Below are 17,836 nucleotides of genomic sequence, written 5' to 3' on the forward strand. Positions count from 1 at the left end.
GTGATGATCAATCTTCCTCTACAGTCTGAGTGCCTCAGTAGTGCTATCTATTACAGACAAAATAATTGCAATAAACTGCATTTCTCAAGAGCAGAAGCACAATTTACGTGTTATAACAAAATGCAAAGCAAGACGAAACAACAGCAAAGCCAGATGGAAAAAAGATTATCATTAGGAACCAAATGTTCCCCCACTGATACCCAAACTTCCGAATCCTAATCAAGAGTTAATGCTGCACTGTGATGCATTTGGTGGGAGTAAATGAGTCTTTTCACAGCAACAGCAGAGGCTATGTTTATTCAAGCCCTCGTCCAAAACATCACCTCAGTTTGCCAACACACAGCGAGTGCATGCGCCTCAGTTCGCAGGGTCTGACGTAAGCAGCTCTGCTCAGAGACGTCATCGCTCAAGAAGGTACACAGAGCCAGGCAGATTCACTGATTGTTATTCCTAAACCGATACCTGAACCAAACAAGACTGCGCATGCTGATTCATCCTCACTTATTGCTATGCATGTGTGCATCTGTGTTTGTAGTTCATTTGGTGAATATTTAAATCCGTGGCTTTGTGCGTCTGTGTGCAGTTTATGCTGTGAGTAATCTCAAATTGTAATACTGCCTCCTCTGTCACTACTTGATGACATTCTCATAGGCCTCTGGCCATATAAGCATTCTTAATTGAGTCTCTGCTGTAATTTTCACAGACTCTTAATCTGCTGAAGTGCATGTGACTGGTCCCCCCCCCCTCACACCAAGGTCTATGGATGCAGTAAAAGCAGAGCTTAAACATTTAAAACACCATCAAGAAGTCTGAACAATCTCTTCAGATGAAATGTCCTTGAAATCATCTACAGCATCATTTGATATTTGAAAGACAGCAAACCTATCTCACCGCAGCAAATCCGAAAAATGAAAATTCACTTACAAACGAATATTTTATGGTACTATAGCTGACAAAAACGGATTTTACTGGACGCTGCATTTGATAAAATGACAGACAGCATCTGAAATAAATTCCTCATCCACCCTTTCTGTCCGTGAACAGGAAGAGGTTTCCTGCAGATTAAGAGATTACACATCCCCACAATTTCACTGATGAGCAGCTAATAGATCTATCAGGGAACACTTTATTGTAAAACATCCGAGTTGAGACTCACGACCAACGAGTCAGGATGTTAGAGCAGATTAGATTAGGGCCCATCACGCTCAAGCAGGAAATCAGGATCAAAAAACTCAGGTCACTCCATACACATGATTGTATAAAAATAGCTGCAGAGGAGTGAATAGCCTTGTTGTAACCCCGCGTCATGTCACACTCAAAGCTGTGTTTAAGTGCTGCTGCATGTGCCACTGAACACAGCAGCTGCCTGAAATAAGCAGTAAACACTCGGCAAACACGTCCAACAACCATCTGTCTGTATTCTGGTTCTTCACACAAGGGTGAACATGCACATATACACATGATGAAACACACACACACACACACACACATTGTAATTACTGGAATTGTGCTGTTGTTGAATGAATGAAACATCCCAAACAGCTACAGGCAGAAAATGAAGCTATCATCATCACCAAAATGCGTACTGAGACTGGTGGAGAATTACATTTGCTGTAGAACCAAGATGTTTTCTATATGGCAGACCTTCTTGTTCTGTGACACAAGAAAATGATGCATTTCCCTAACGACATTTCAATTCATGTCATTTTTTTTTTAACTATGAAAGCTTTTGCTAGAAAACCTTTAATAACATCTTTTGGATGAATTTAGAGACTATTGTGCAGTGATTTCTTCCCACCTGTAATGGTGGAAAAGCTTTTTTTTTTAAACTACAGCTCTGATTCTCGCCTCTGAGTTGCTTCTTCTCCACAATAATGGCAGCTGAGGCTCATGGGTAGTGTAACGACTGGTGCAGACGCAGGAAAAGGACTAAATAGCGTGACTCATTAACCAGTCTTTACTTGAACAAGGTTCAATACACAGGTGAGCAGACAGAAGAGAGGCAAACTAATCAGACAAGGAGGAGACAAAAAGATGTAGTCAGGAACACAATCAAAGATCAAAAGACCAGGAACACGAAACACAAGAGGAGAGCGCTGAACCGCTTGACAGCAAAGGTACAAAAGATGAAGTGGCACAGACTGGATACACTGGGAAGGGGAGGATAATGAGGGACAGGTGAAACTAATCAGGCAGTCACACAGGCAGGAAGAGAAGTATCTGAAATGAGAAAAGAAGTGAGTAAGAAGGTAAAACAGGAAATGATGAAAGAATGATAGAAACAAGGACAAATATAACCTAAGAAACAGGACGAGACGTCACAGGTAGCTAAGTATTTAGAGCCATTCGTGTAACAAACTGATTGAAAATTTTATGAAATTGGACAAAAAAATAATAAAAACTCAACATAACTCAACATAAATTTATAGATGCACTTAAATTATCCAGCGGTTGCTTTTAAGTTGAGGACCGGTGAAGATATAATATAAAACTCTGGAGACCCACACACGTATTTTCTATCATTGTCAATTGCTAATTAGATGTCTGCTTAGCTGGGCAGTAAGCAGAGTAAAACTGTGTTCTGAACAGTGCAGATAATCAGTGTCTATTGACTCGTTTTGAGGGTTTTATTTAACATTCACTAGAAACTGAGAAGAATTCTTTTCTAACTGTGTTTGAGCTTCTCATCAGACTTTACTTGCCTTTTTGGTCTCTGTATCCTCAGTTTCTCTTTCCTTATAGTGCAGTCCTGCCACTACTTTCTCTCTGTTCCTCACTCTCTTTCTTTCTCTCTCCCTGTCTGCTTCAGGCCCTGAGTACCACTGTGAATAGCTGGAAGGGGGAATAGGAGATTAACTTCTGAGAGATTTGTATGTCAGCTTCTGAGATGCTCCTCAACTCCAGGATTCCTATAAGCTGCTGTGAGATACACACTTCAGAGGCTATAAAATGAAGCGGGATGTGGTCTCTGCTTGGCAGTGCATTTGAATATCCACTATCAGGTGGAAGGTATTATCTCACGGCAAGTCAAGTGTTTCAGAGTCTCTGATTGGGTGTATTCTGCATGTCCAACGTGAAAGGAAAGCAATAATTTGCCCTCCAATCTCCTCTGATGATTCGGTAACCTAAATTTCTCAAATGTCAGCATCAAATGGATCGATGCTAACGTGTGCAAGCAATGTCTGGGATGGTGAATTGCATGGCACACAGAAGCGGTACACACACACACACACACACACACACACACGTCCTCTGATGTCTAATCTCAAATACCTGCACATAAAAACACACCTGTCTATAGTCAACCATGAATAATGCAATATGCAATTATGCAAAATTATTGACTGGATGCAACAATTTGAGACCACTGCAGAAAGTTTTTGGTGAAAATGGCATTTGTTATCCTGTGCTCGACACCCTGCGCTAATGAAACAGGCCGTTGTGAAACAGGAAACAGAACCAGCTTCATGCTTTAATAGTTATTTAATAACATCATAAATGTAAAGTTCTGCATAGGCCTCAAAGATGTTGGTGCTGGTCGTGTTCAAGTATCAATTTTCTGCCTGAACTTGACTTGTACCACCTATTTGAGATCTAAACCTATATTTACTCAGTTTCATCTGCTCGACAGGTTAATGCAACGCATCAGCTACAACCTGCGTCTTTCCCCATTCGCTCTGAGCATTAACATAGTCAGAGAGAGAGAAAGAGGGACATTTCTTTATAAATAACATTAGGAAACAAACTAAAACCTTTTTACACAACAAAATGGCCCAAACCAGAACCAAAATCTAATAATTTGTTATGAATTGTTGCATTCGGGGCTGGGAGCAGAACTCTAATGGCAAAATCCACCCCAAGACAAGATTTATTTTGCATAATACCTCCTTGGTAGTAAAACATTTGAAGACTCAAATTTGGGTATTTCCTCTGTGAAACTAAAAGAGGCCAAAAGTCCACTGTTTTTGTCTCCTAGCCTGACTGAGGTGCTGTAGTTGTGGGGCCCAGGAAAGAGTCATCAGGCAGTGTGGATTGTCTTTGGTGTCTTGTGACACGCCTGCGTGGGAGCATCAGCCTGGTGACTCACTGAAATGAAAAAAAAAATTGATTTATTTATAGAAACGCATAATACTTTCTGTCACTCTGGCTCAACTCTAACACCGGACACCCCGCAGACAGGAAGGGACAGCAGAGCAGCAGCAATGTAACCAAACATAGAGGTCCAGAGATTGAGCTCAAAACAATGCAGGGCAGGAGCAGTTGTAGGTACAAGCAACTACAGGCACAGGCTTGAGGATATAGGTTAGGTCCTATGAGACAAAACAAGTGGGGAGAGTGGTAAGAAGTAATCAATATGGTATTAAGGGTTAGATTTACATACATAGATTTAGTACAGGGCGCTGAGCCTTGCTTAAATATGTACTTGGAAAGTAATTAGCATCCGATACACTAAATGAGGCCATGTTGCTCGCACATAATTACACAGTAAGAGGCTGGGCTTGTTTTATTGGAAGATTCATTAAATAAGCTTCCAAGAAAATGAAAGAGAGATGGAATGACGTAGTAAAACAAGCATGATTCACCGGAACTGGTGGAACCAATGATGCTGATGTCGATGGAGTAACCACTTCAGAGGATGTTCAGACTGGTAGCAGCCATTGATATGGCTGATGTCTCCTTAGAATCCCAAGGTAAATTAAAACACACTGCAAATATTCTAAGTATTAAAAGGGTTAGATCACTAAGTCTCAGAAAGTCAAACCTTCCCACGCCCTATTTGTTTAGTGCTATAAAAGAGTATAATATGGTGTTCATTCATCATTACTGCTTTTTTCCCTCCAGCTTAAGCATGTATTTATTTTCTCATTTAATCTACCGGCCTAATAAAGTGCAATTCCCAGTGCAATGTTCAGTTGTGTGAACATTATTAATCAAAATATGCAAAGAAGAAGACTTTTTCCTGTTAATTGCACAATCTTCCATTAAATGCTTCTGAGTTTACCTTAGATGACAGCTTCAGGCTGCAATGCATGTTTTATGTGCAGTACAAGACAGAAACTTTTCCAGGTGCAGAATGCGCCTAATTGGGCACTAAAACCATCGTAAATGTGAGTGTTTTTTGACTTCACTCAGGTTTAGTGGTAGGATTTCAGAGAAAACCTAAAAGCAGAAAAGTGTGTCTAAACAGAACCAGGAACAGCCAATCATTATTGAGAAATGTAAAGAATTCAAGGAATCACCAGTGAGGATTTAAATGTTGTTCAGGTGATGAATATCTGACAGAAGACTCGAACCGAATGCAGCTAACACTGAGCTATGCTGATTAGGCGAAGCTGCAAATGATTCTACATTCAGTACACTGACCACTTGCGCGACAAAGTGTTGTATTATATGCCAGATTGTGTGTAGTGTAAAAAAACTGGCTTTACATTATTGCACGGCTCAAATAAATAGACGCACAAGAAGTTTAGACCACAATCTGACATTGTGCAGACGTCATTTCATTATTAGAGAAACAGGATGGATTTATGGTGCTGAGATGCATTACGTGATCAGATTAAGGCTTCTGGTTGAAGCAGCAAGTTGGTTGTAACTGTATTCTGTTTTTCTTGGAACTCTGACAAAGAGGACATGTATTTACAAATACAACATCTGTTTTAATTCATTTTATCTGAATGAATAAAATGAGGGTGGTGAGTACTGGCCTGCACACAATGTAGCACAATGCTGGCATGTTAATGCCAAATCATATTGGGCCCGTTCTTCTGACTGCTGTCAAGTACGGCACTGCAAGTGAATGCCAGCATAGTCACTGCCAGATGAAGACGCTTACAAGTCATGGTGAGAGCAGAAACGATTGGCACAATCTTCCAAACAAGATGATTTTAGTGTAGCTAATGCAAACCAAACATGAGTAAGTAAGAGATAATGTGTTGACAGTGAATAATATACAAAAATCTCAACAAATTCAGCTTGCCTGCACGTTACTGAGGCAATCAAAGCCACGTACCACTTCATTTCACTTTCTAACCAGTCCTTTTTTGTAGATGCACACACCAGATTCTATTTAAGTTGCAATATGTTGCCGTCTGAGCAGTGATATTAATGGAGACCAGAGGAACGGCCACTGGTAAACAGAAATATCTTGGCAGAAATTGCCACTTAAAGGTTTGCAGCTTGCTCCTTCATGAAGATTGGCAGCAGTAATCAGCTTGGATTCACAGCAGTTACAATGGATTCCAGTGGCTTTAAGGATTTTTGAAGCCAATACTGATATTGATATTTAGTAGTGAACAAATATGATAATGATATACCTACAGATATTAGCTTTCTTTACACACCTTATCATATAAATACACATTTAGCAATTGTGACCATGAAATATACTGGGAAGCACATTTCATGGTTAAGAATAATTCACTATTCTATTGTGACAAGTGGAAACTTTTCAAACCAGCAGCACAATCCCCTTCTCCACCTAACCTGTATGTTCAATCGATTTCAATCAATTGTCGCTTCATCACTAGATACAGAACGTCTGGAGTGTTTTTGGCTCTGTTGTGGAGAAACTACTCCTGTTTGGAACATATTGAACACATATATAAAAGTATTAAACGAGAAACCTGTTTTTTTTTAGCAAGTTGGGAATCATGATGAAGCGAAAGGCCCCATGTTTTCTCACACTGTAAATCAGTTTAGTTTATGTTCTAAGTTTATTCACTTTAATCACAATACAATTTAAAATATTAGAGCAATCATATAAGCCATAATGAAAATATGTGAAATGGAATACCCTAAAAAGCCATCTGGAGCTAAGAACAGACAACATGCATAATATATACATTCACCAACACATTATCAAAAACAAAAACAGGAAAACGTTTTTTTTTTAAATCTACATAAATAACTAGACTAAAGACCTAAACCTAATCAATCAAATTAAAATCACATCACATTAAAATCAAATGAACTGTCACATAACTATTTTCCTGTAACAAGTCATACTGTGAATATGAAAGACCTCACAATGTCTATGACTCTGGACTTTAACCAGACATGTAACCTTTAAGACGTCCCTGCTTATAGGGCTGCAGCTTACAGTTATTTTCATCATTAGTTCATCTGCCAACTATTCTCTCAGTTTACTACTTGAACTATAAAACATCAGAAAACGGTTTAAAATGCCCATCACATTATCTAACTTGGGCACAAAGTCGCTTCGCTTCGCGTCTTCTTTGTGCGATTAACATTTGAAAACACCAAAATATTACATTTACTATAATAATGCAAGAACCAATGAAAGACCAAGACAAGAAGTGAATTCTCACGTTTGGCACCTTGAATGATACATTTAGTTGCAGATTAATTTCCTTTCTATTAATTTTTTCGACAAATTGTTGCAGCTCTACCTAAAAGGTCTTACTTGGTATAAAAGCAGCCAGCATATGACTTTCTGTCAGACACTCCTGTTCAGATACTCATATGCGGTTATTTTGCACTGTGGCTCCAACAGCAGATTGTCTAGGGACGGAACATAAAGGACAGCAGTCACACAGTCAAGGACACAGCCTCTATGAGGGAACCGTAAGCCAGCTGTAGTTTTATAGTTACAACAATAGGAGAGAATGCCATCAGCTGCCTGGCCCTTCATCCAGACAGTCCTCCCTCAACACCACACTGTTCAATACCAGCTCTGTCTCCTCTCAATCATGTGCCCTAAAACAAAGTGCCATCCTCTCCTGGTATCTACCCATCTCCCTCCGGTTTCCTCCTCATCACATGGGAGGAGTGCAAAAGAAAGCGAGTGCATCGTGGGGGCGAATGCATTCATTCAGCTGGAAGTACAACTCACGCAGAGTGTGACCACCATGGTGGATGTTGCACTGCTGACTGTGTCACATGCCGCAGCACCATGGAAGTCCAAATCCCAATCCACTGACAGAGAGGTCCTGAGCACAGCAGGCACCCACTCTAAGCAGATCAATGTAAGGCTTAAGTATCAAAGCCCTTATAGAACTAAGAATCGGACAATGGGCCAGCGATGGATAATGAGAGCTTGTATTGAGATTTCAGGGTGTGTAAGGTGGCACGATGGTAAGACTTTGTTCTATCTATCCTTCTGAAGTGTATTTGTTAATTCAATCAAGTCCAACAAGAACAGAGAGACTCGTACCAACCTACCCTTAGCTCTGACTATGAGGAGGCGTCGTTCCCAACCTCTGTGTCACAATCTTGCATCGCAAAATCATATTTACCTTCAAAAAGTTGTGTAATCTTTGCTTTTTTTAAGCTCATGACTGTACAGTGTTATCTATTCAGGTCTAATCAATCAGTCTAAGAAGAAAACAAATGACTCTTCAACTGAACTGCTCACAGGCCACGGACACAGGCCCAATAGGAATATTAGGATCAGTGTCATGCATGCAGTCACGCTTTGATTAAACAGTGCACACATGCTTTTCAGCCAATGTGAAGCTTCAATTACGTTAGGCAGCTGTTCCCATAAGACATGGATTTGAGACCACTCCTGATTACTCGTAAGCACAAAATTGAGAGTGGAATCATTTTCTCCTACTTAGAGCTCATCGAACCAATGGGCCGGCATTTACCCGAAGTGGCATGACCTTAATGCAAGCTGCAATTCATTTATGATATCCCCCAGTGTGTCCTCAAATACCTCAAATCTTTCATAAACCAGTCTGCACTTAAAAAAGTGGCATGATTAGGGAAAGGCAAATATATCTGCTTTCCCTCAAAATGTATGGATACACCTTACCTCTACAAAGTACTGGATTACTGCAACTACTTTTTTTTCAAGTTTTCCCTTTTTTAATTTGAATATCAACCTCCCTTGGCACCAATTAACCTGATGACCTGAACTTTCTGATCACACTATGGGCTATTTAAGAATAGATGTATAAATAGCCAAAGCTACAGTATGTATGTGCTTAAAACACACCATTATCACACCATTATCAGGCAGGACGTGGATGCTCCGTTTCAACCTCTTCAGGCTCAATAAAACACAAGACAGATCATCAATTTTGACCATGCAAACCCAACACTGCCTTTTTGTAACCAGAGAGTGGAAATAATTCAGAAAATACCTCTGTTTGCATTTTTAAAGACCAAAATCTTAATCCCTGTAAAACCTCCAGTCCTTTCATAGTTTAACACCACCGACAAAGTCCCAGCAGGGTGTTCCTTTCTTCTCACAGTGAACTACACTGCTCTCTAAGACAGAACAATCCCTTCATGTTTTCTTTTCATTTCTGCAGGGTTAAACCAATACTGCTGCAGGACACGAAGATATTTCACATGGACACAGAGCTTTGATCAAATTAAATAGCAAGTTAGTCAATCTCTGTGTTTGTCTCATCCAATATTGAGAAAAAGAAGAGGCAGGAGAAGGAGCGGTGAATATTTCTCATCCTCTAACCTGAGATTGAAAGAGGAGAAAAAAAAAAAGACTATTTGATAGGTTTTTCTCTGAGGGTTAAAAGCGGTGTCGCCAAACTGGAGTAGCAGTGACTTTAATCATTTTTACCTACTGTACTAGACAATCAGCTCTAGGTGTGAGTGAGAGCCCTGACCTTTGTTACAAAGCAGCCCCGCTTCCAATCTCCATATTCAGCAGTGTAGATGCGTGCGTGTGCATAGCCGCACACATGTGCACACGTTTTCACTCTAATAAATGTACACGAATGCAATCTGGGACACACAAATGCAGATTTTAATAATCAGACACCAGCTCAGCTCGCCCCATATCTGAGCTGGAGCGGTCTGCTCGCACTGTGATTTCACTCTGGGATGTGGGGGTCGGAGGGAGGCAGCCCAGAGAGAGAGAGGAGTCAGTCAGCTGTAACAGCAGAAGCCATGCGGGCCAGACGTGAGCTCTCATCAGCTCCAGCTCCTGTCAAGTCCAACAGTCACAGTCTCACCTGCTGCCCACAAGCCCTTGAGGTGACTCATCGTGGAAGAGTGAATGACTGGGGACTTTGCCTGCTGAAGGTGACACCAGAAACCACGCTGCTGTCTACGGGACATACCGCTCGTAGCCTTGCTGAATAGATAAATACATTTGCTAAATGTCATTTTATACATGCATATTGCCATAAAATCAAATAGAAGAAAAGTGTAAGTGCTTCAGAACTGCATTTCCCCTATCAATAACACCAAATATACAGTAGATGTGTATTTATTTATCTGTATGTGACGTGTATTAAGATTTAAAAGCTGCCTTCCTTGTTGGCATCCCACCAAAAGCCTGGGTATGTCCCTCAGACAAGGCATGACCACCAAACATGAAGACCAGATGGCACCTGCAGCCAAGCTGTGACATGCTGTGAGCCAGCTGTGGATGCTTCGCCTGCAAGACTTACAAAAAAAAAAAAAAATATGACGGACAATCCTGAAAATGAAGCTTTAAACCATGCGATGCATTTGCAGGAGCCACTGAATGCCACAAAATGTGCATTACTGGCACGGTGTCATCCCTAATCCTGAGTGCCGTGCATGCAGTAAAAGTAGAAAAGTGCCCAGTTTGGAGTGTGTTTGGGCTAAAAGCGTGAAATGAAAGCTACTCCACTTCACCACAGTGGTGAGAGGCTGACACTGGGATGGCTGTTGGAGTTGTAGAGTAAACATGCATCCAGTCTTGTACCAAAGCCTTCCTGCAGATCCCCATACAAGTCCCAAGAAAGCAAGCACTGCTTATTAAAAAGGGGTCTGTGCAGCCCAAAGGGCAGCACTGAATCTCAACAGTGTGTTACATTACCCAGCTACAAATGAAGACCAAGTGCAGCATGTTTGTAATGTCACCTCTCTCTCCCTCTACGGCTGGTGATCTGGTAACCTCACCTCACATGACGCTTGAATGAAACAACCTAACGACCTTACCGTGTGTCTACTTGATTTTTACTTTGCATTGCAAGATGATTGGTGAGGCTGATCCTGCACATACATGCACAAAGAGCGTCGTTTTGTTCATTTTAAATACAATCTGCATTTAAATATGTGTGTGTGGGGGAGAATCATGCACTTAAATGCGATCTAAAGGCTACGCATCAATGTTAAAACGCACAGAGCCTTACCAGAGAAGTACCACTGTCCTCCTCCAACTCCAAATATCTCCACACTGATCTTGCGTCCGCTTCGCTGATCCGTGGCGTGTCGTCCTGCCTCTGTCCCTCTGCGTCCGTCCGCCTTCCCTCCAAACTGCGTTACTGTCATGTGTTTCCCACTAAACTGTCCTCGGTAATCTTCTCCGAAGTGGGATGTGATGTGAAGAGTGTCCTGGTTCCGCCTACCTCACGCACAGCGACTCCAATCAAATTATTTCTCGTGTGTATGTTGCGAAGCTCGCGGGCGCATGGACGCGAGAGCACCCCCCCCTCTCTCTCTCTCTCTCTCTCCTTTCTCTTTCTCTCTATTTGGCACGCGTCTTTTTAATCGTTTGGAAATGATGACCCGAGATCAGTCTGGTTATCATGTGTTGCAGCCGTCACTTCGCGCGGCGATGCTAGATTTCATCTTCATGGATTCATCGTCGTGCTTGAGCGCGCGTAATGAGACAATGAGACGGTGAATGACCGTGAGGAGACCACACACACACACTCACACGCGCGCGCGCACTCACACACGCACACGCGATGCATTTATGTATTCATTGATTGTTTTCCCCTTTAACAAGTTTCCAAAAATATAACTCACGCGGGCCTTTAAGGAAAATCGATCCAATTGCAATGCCTTTTTTCGGACACGCAAGCAACAACGTAAACAGCTGCCTGAGCCATGTGCCACTAAAGCCCACTGTTGCTTACGCACATAGGATACGCACGCTCCATTTCTAGGTCATCGGCAGTAGCGCGTTTTGATGTCACACCGCTCCGGGGATCGTCTCTTTTCTCTCTCCTCCAGCTCGTGTTCACTGAGGAAGACACACACACACACACACACACACACACAGTCAAATGAGAGCAGGTCCCCTACATCCTGTGACCCTCTGTATGCATTCACGGGGCTCATCCTGTATTATCTTATCTTCTGCATCCAAACATCAGGAGTGGAGACGTTCCACATTTCCCCCCACAGCTGCCGTGCAGTCCCCCTCAACCAGCAACCACAGTCTCCTTTGAAGCAAACCCGACCTTGTGGAAAGCAGGGGACATTTAACCTCTGGGACATATAAGCTCAGCGGCTGCTCCGAGGGTGACACAGCGGGGAATGGCAACCCATAGAGGAGAGGGCCAGAGATGCTGAGAAAGTGGCTGGTGCACCCCAGAGGTCAGCAGAGGAGCTCAACAGATGTATGCTATAGTTCACAAGTGCATGAAGGCCTGTGCTTTAATCTGTGGTTTAATCCCAAAGCGGTGTCCTCTGGTTGTTCCTATTCCTTTTGCACAAATAACACGTTGGTGTGCTAATTTCTGCGCTGTCAACTAATGAGGAGGAGAGGGTGAAGGCAAAGGACATCTGGCCACTGCTTCTGGAGGCACAGCACTTTCATTCAGCTGCATGAACTCCCCCTGTTCTTTCTTCTTTTAATGGTGTGTGTGCGTGTGCACGAGTCTCACCCTGCCTCACCTATCTGTCAGATGAAAAGGTGATGTGTGTGGGGCTCCAGAGGATTTTCTGACTGCAAGGAGTTTCACACAGAAAGGTGTAACCATAGAAACTGGGTGTAGCAAAGGTCTGAAACGTGGCCTAAGTTAGATGCTAAATGACCGATGAAGTATGGCAGGAATTATATTTTAGCTCACAAATGACATTGACCCTGAAACCTCACAGACTGAGCCGTTACATCACATTAATTCAAGTGACCATACTGAAATGGGTGATACATTGCACTAACTACTCATTCCAGATAAGCACACATGGTTGATTTTTTTGTTATTCACACATAAACTCATCAGAAAACAAAAAGAAACATAAAAGTTTAGATCAATAACTACAACAATGTTAGCTCCTCTGTCAGGCTGGACTTAAATGATATATTCATCACGCTCACATGCTCATAATGCTAGCATGTTGGTGCCAGATTGTTGTGGAAAAAACCTTTAGCTGGGCCAAATGTCTTCGGGCCATCCAAAAGGTGTTTTACTTAATAATCAAAAAGGATTTACTGAGAATTAAATGGCTCACAACTGGCAAAGCGTCCAGTAATGAACACAGCTTGTCTCCACCTTTAATGAAGCTTGTCCTTATCTCATTCTTTGTGATCCTCAGCGAACTGTTACTTTTGGGACATTTTCTACCTCTACTTTCAAGCGTCCCTGATTTCTGGAATTCTTGCCATCATTATGCGTCAGGTCCACGCTCTCAACGTCATATCATGATGACCCTGAACCTTCCCTGAGCCTTCTCTCCCTCGATATTGACACTAACACCTCTGCACTTGTCTGAGATTTTGATTACTTGAAGCTCTTATAATCAACACAAAGCAAAGAAAAGAAAAATATTCAACATCTTAGTTTAGTGTGTCAGCGTTTTCCGAATAAAGTGCTGCAAGAATGATGGAATTAATCCATTGGATATAATATTATTACAGAAAATACAGTTTGTGGAAAGCAAAAGTTTATGATACTTACACATTTTGTTCAGCAAGATAATCTTCACAAATTAACATCGCTCTTATGATTTTTGATTTTAGTGTCACCAGCGTCATAGTTTGAAAAGAATATGATTGTAAAACACTATAAATTGCGGGAAGCTGGAAATTTTGAGTTAGAATAGTTTGCAAGAGTATAAACACAACTAGAGGCTGTTAAACTTGTGTTGTGTGAGTAGATGAGTTTCCATGTTCGGCGTAAAGGTCCCAGACAACCTCTGTAGTCTAATTTAGCCACCTGTTAGCCACCCTCTTTTTTTTAAGATGTAAGAATTCAAAGTGGACTGAGTTTATGTTAACCACACACCTTATTTCAGTCATCTAACCAAAAACCCATTCAAAGAACCCAATGACTTTGAAATGAGGGGATTCATCCTTTGGGGACCATGAACGTCTGTACTAAATTTCATAGAAATCCATTTAATAGTTATAGAGTAATTTCAGACTGGACCAAAGTTGATTGACCAACTGACACACAAGGAGATCGTTTTGAAAAGTGAATTTCACAATAGCGTCCTTGCTCCATAATAAATTGAGTGCCACTTCCACATTACACATTTATATAACCTCTGGTTTTAACATAGATATACTACTGTAAACCCTTTTGTTACAAAATACTCTTGGTGGTTTGTGGTTCAAAAGCAGTTTCATATTTCCTGTTTTTTGCCAAAACAATGCGGCTGTGTGCATTCATATAAAAAGTGTTAAGTCATCTTTGCACAAACTGCAGCACACAACCTATTGAACCTAATGTGTTACACCAACAAAGCAGTACAGTCCTCTGAACAGCTTTGAATGGATTTCTGAAAACAATGGGAGCCTGTGACTTCTGGGAGGTCAGGCAAACCTGCATAACAACATGATAAGAACTTATAAGTGGTAACTGTGTTAAATACATAAGTAGATTTAGGATTTTCAAAGGAAGGTCTAGAAAAATATTTAAATAGCTTATTGTTCTTAAACTGTACGAATATCCTGTCAGTTTTAAAAAGACTCTTATACTCCTGCAACCTAACAAAACAAACGTCTGTTTAATCTTCATGTAACTGTCTGCAGATCAGATTTAAAGCTATCTTGTTTTTTTTAAGTGAGGGTCTTTTCCAAGGAGCCTCCTTTACAAGTACGGAGCTCGATTGATTTGTGGCCTCCTGTCCGTCCTCCACAGCCCCACAGCCCCCGCCACATACGTAATTAGGAGAAACAAGAAGAAAACATCTCATCACAGACCACTAAACCCATTCAGTTTATTTTGCTGAGCCCTGCTGGAAGATACTGCAGTCAAACTCAATTAAGGTCAATCTCCTAGTGCATTCATCATTCGAGGAAGAGATGCCAGTCACTGTGTGATTGTCCAAAGCATCATGGCCCACTCATGGATGAGCAAGAAATCCCCATGCTTTGGAAATTATGTGGTTATGCAATTACCTGAGAGTTGGTTTCAGTGAGATGGAGCATTTTTTTTTGGGGTGGTTTATTTATGCGTTGTGAATTGAGTGTGGCGGTGACTCATATTCATACTGTGTGAACATCAGCTAACACTGACGACGCTTGACATGGTGCCTTGGGGGTTACAGGCATGAGTCAGTTTGTAGGTGTTAAAGAAAATGACAAGCCTCCTGAGATGATCAGATTTGTTTACAGGAATAAAATTAGTAAATAAGAAGGAAGAGAAGAATATGATCCTTATCAAATATATCAACATCATCAGTCATTTAATTGGATCCTGTAAATATTTTCATTCTAGAATATCAGCATTGGTTTCGCTTACATATTTCTTTGGTGTGTCGGGCAGGAAAATTTACTTTCTTCTCCCAACTGATTGCAAAAAAATGTATTTTTATTTTTTGATTTAGGTTTAGAGGGATGTTTTATACCCTAAAATGTGCACTTTTGTGGGATTATTGTTGATTGAAAGAAGAAACAAAATGATTTGACAAAACAAACCCAACTTAAGGTCTGCTTACTAGTTTTTTCGAGAGCTTTCAACTGTATAGCATGGTCCTCATGAATAGATGGATTTGGATTAGTTCAGTTGTGTTGGAGATGGATCTGTAAATATGGAAGGGTTAGGGTTAGCTAGAATATTTTCACTTATAGTACTTGTAGTCATTTATAGTCCATGTTTAAGTCAAGCATCTAAGTTCTTTCTTGACCTTAGGAAAAGTAGCTTGACAATTGAAACAATATCACATCAACATTGTATTCATCAGCAGATAGAGTTTGCTTAGTTGTCATGGAGATGGATCCTTTGACAGTAGTCGTTTCATTTCGTATGACAGGGGCAGATTTGTATTCTAATTTAAACTTCAGTGCCAACAGCCAATAGGACACATCAGTTGAAAATAAAGCTGCACATTGTCAGCAACTGAAAATCTTACATAATGACACAGTAAGCTGGAGTAATCAGGGAGTTTCTGAGGTATTTATCAAGAGGAGACATCTGTCATACTAGGAGAATGCTGTTTGTTATTCTCTCCAGACTTCAATCATCTGAGAACGTTTTTACAGAAGAAGTTCACAAAACGTCCCCTCTCCTACACACATAAACACATACTTGGGCCACCTGCCCATCCTCCTCTTTTACCATCAAAGAGCCTGCGCTGTAGTACACACAGCGCGCGCGCGCACGCACGTACGTACACACACACACACACGCGCGCGCGCTGCTTTGCAGGACAGAGAAAAGTCCTGAGCATTATTCCTCTCTGCGGGAGGAATTCCCTGAAGGAGCCGCCTGGCCGTTCCATAGGGAGGAAACCGAAACATTGAGGCCCAGAGAGGGAACAAATTCGGAGGGCGACAGACTTTAGGCAGCAAAGATGAAGGCAAACACAAGTTTCAAAAATACCTCTCTGGTTTAGTCGGCTTGCAAGGTACGTTTATTACGTTTATTAGAAAAAAGATCTACTCCGAAATGTAAATTTAATGTGCATTCTGCTCTATTTAGTAGTAAATACAAATTATCTGTTACAGATGATATTGCAATATGTAATTTTAGCCATGCTAGTGGCTAAAAAAGACTAGTTGCATGGGTTGGGGATCTGTTTATCAGTCCACCACTTTGGTACCAGATGAAAAACTACGAGATGGAATACCACTAAATTTGCCACAAACATTCATGCTGTTTAGTGGATGAATCCTAATCATTTTGGTCATCCCCTGACTTTTCCTTGACTGCCACCAGCAGGTAAAATCTCTCATGTATCCAACATCTTATCAACATCTATATCGACGTTCACGTTCCCCAATACGTCCCAAATTGAAACTGCACTCAGTGAACGGCTCCACTGCAAACCACTATTAAGGAGATACCCCTGGTTTGTCAGCTTCTCCTTAAGCTCATCAAATTTTAACGACCACTCAATCAAATTGCATTCCTTTGCCAGCTGCTCGGGGAACCACTGAATGCACTACAAACTTGTGGCACCTGCATGAATCATGAAAGGCCCATGTGAAAAAGTCCCAAACAAAAGCCTCCCGCTACAGAAATGATTGTACAAACTGTTGAGGAGCGCTCTGCACACGACATGGTGTGTACAAAAATGCTCCAACATAAATGGAAATATGCAGCATAAGTTTGATCATCAAAACAACACTTAAGAGAGCACACAATTAGTGAAAATAATTTCCCATGTGTGGCTTTTGAGAGCTTATTGCATTAAGAATACCCCCAAACACAGGTACATTTTAAAAACAGGCCTCACATATAATAACATATAAAAAAACCAAAACACTCAGACTTAAACTTAAATCTCCAAACGGATGTTGAAACAGATGTCAGAAAGTTGTCTTAAGGCCCCCATGGAAGAAATATCCAAAGCATTTTTGGCATAATAAGCAAATAATAACATAAAAAATACTTAATTTAAGACTCAATAGTACATCTAAACTCTCTCTAAATTAATGTGTGGATCTTAAGTTCTGCAGTTATTGAATTCAGTTTTCTTCTGTTTGGACAGCTGGCCAGAGTTTTAAATGACTTGCCTGCATGAGACAAGTGTATAACCAGTGTGGGCTCTTCAGCTTGTCATGTATTTGCTCTGAGTATAGTCTTAGATGTATTGCTTTTTTGATCCCTGAGGAAAGGAACACAAACATTTCAGATGTAGACAAACACGGCATTGTACAGCACGTCCTTTGGATCAGTGCAGCTTCACCACAATCCACCTGAAGACGCTGACGGAATTCACAGCAATTGTTTTGCGCACATACACAGTTAATAAAGTT

The sequence above is a fragment of the Pempheris klunzingeri genome, chromosome 2, assembly GCF_042242105.1.
Source record: "Pempheris klunzingeri isolate RE-2024b chromosome 2, fPemKlu1.hap1, whole genome shotgun sequence".
Classification (NCBI taxonomy): Eukaryota; Metazoa; Chordata; class Actinopteri; order Acropomatiformes; family Pempheridae; genus Pempheris; species Pempheris klunzingeri.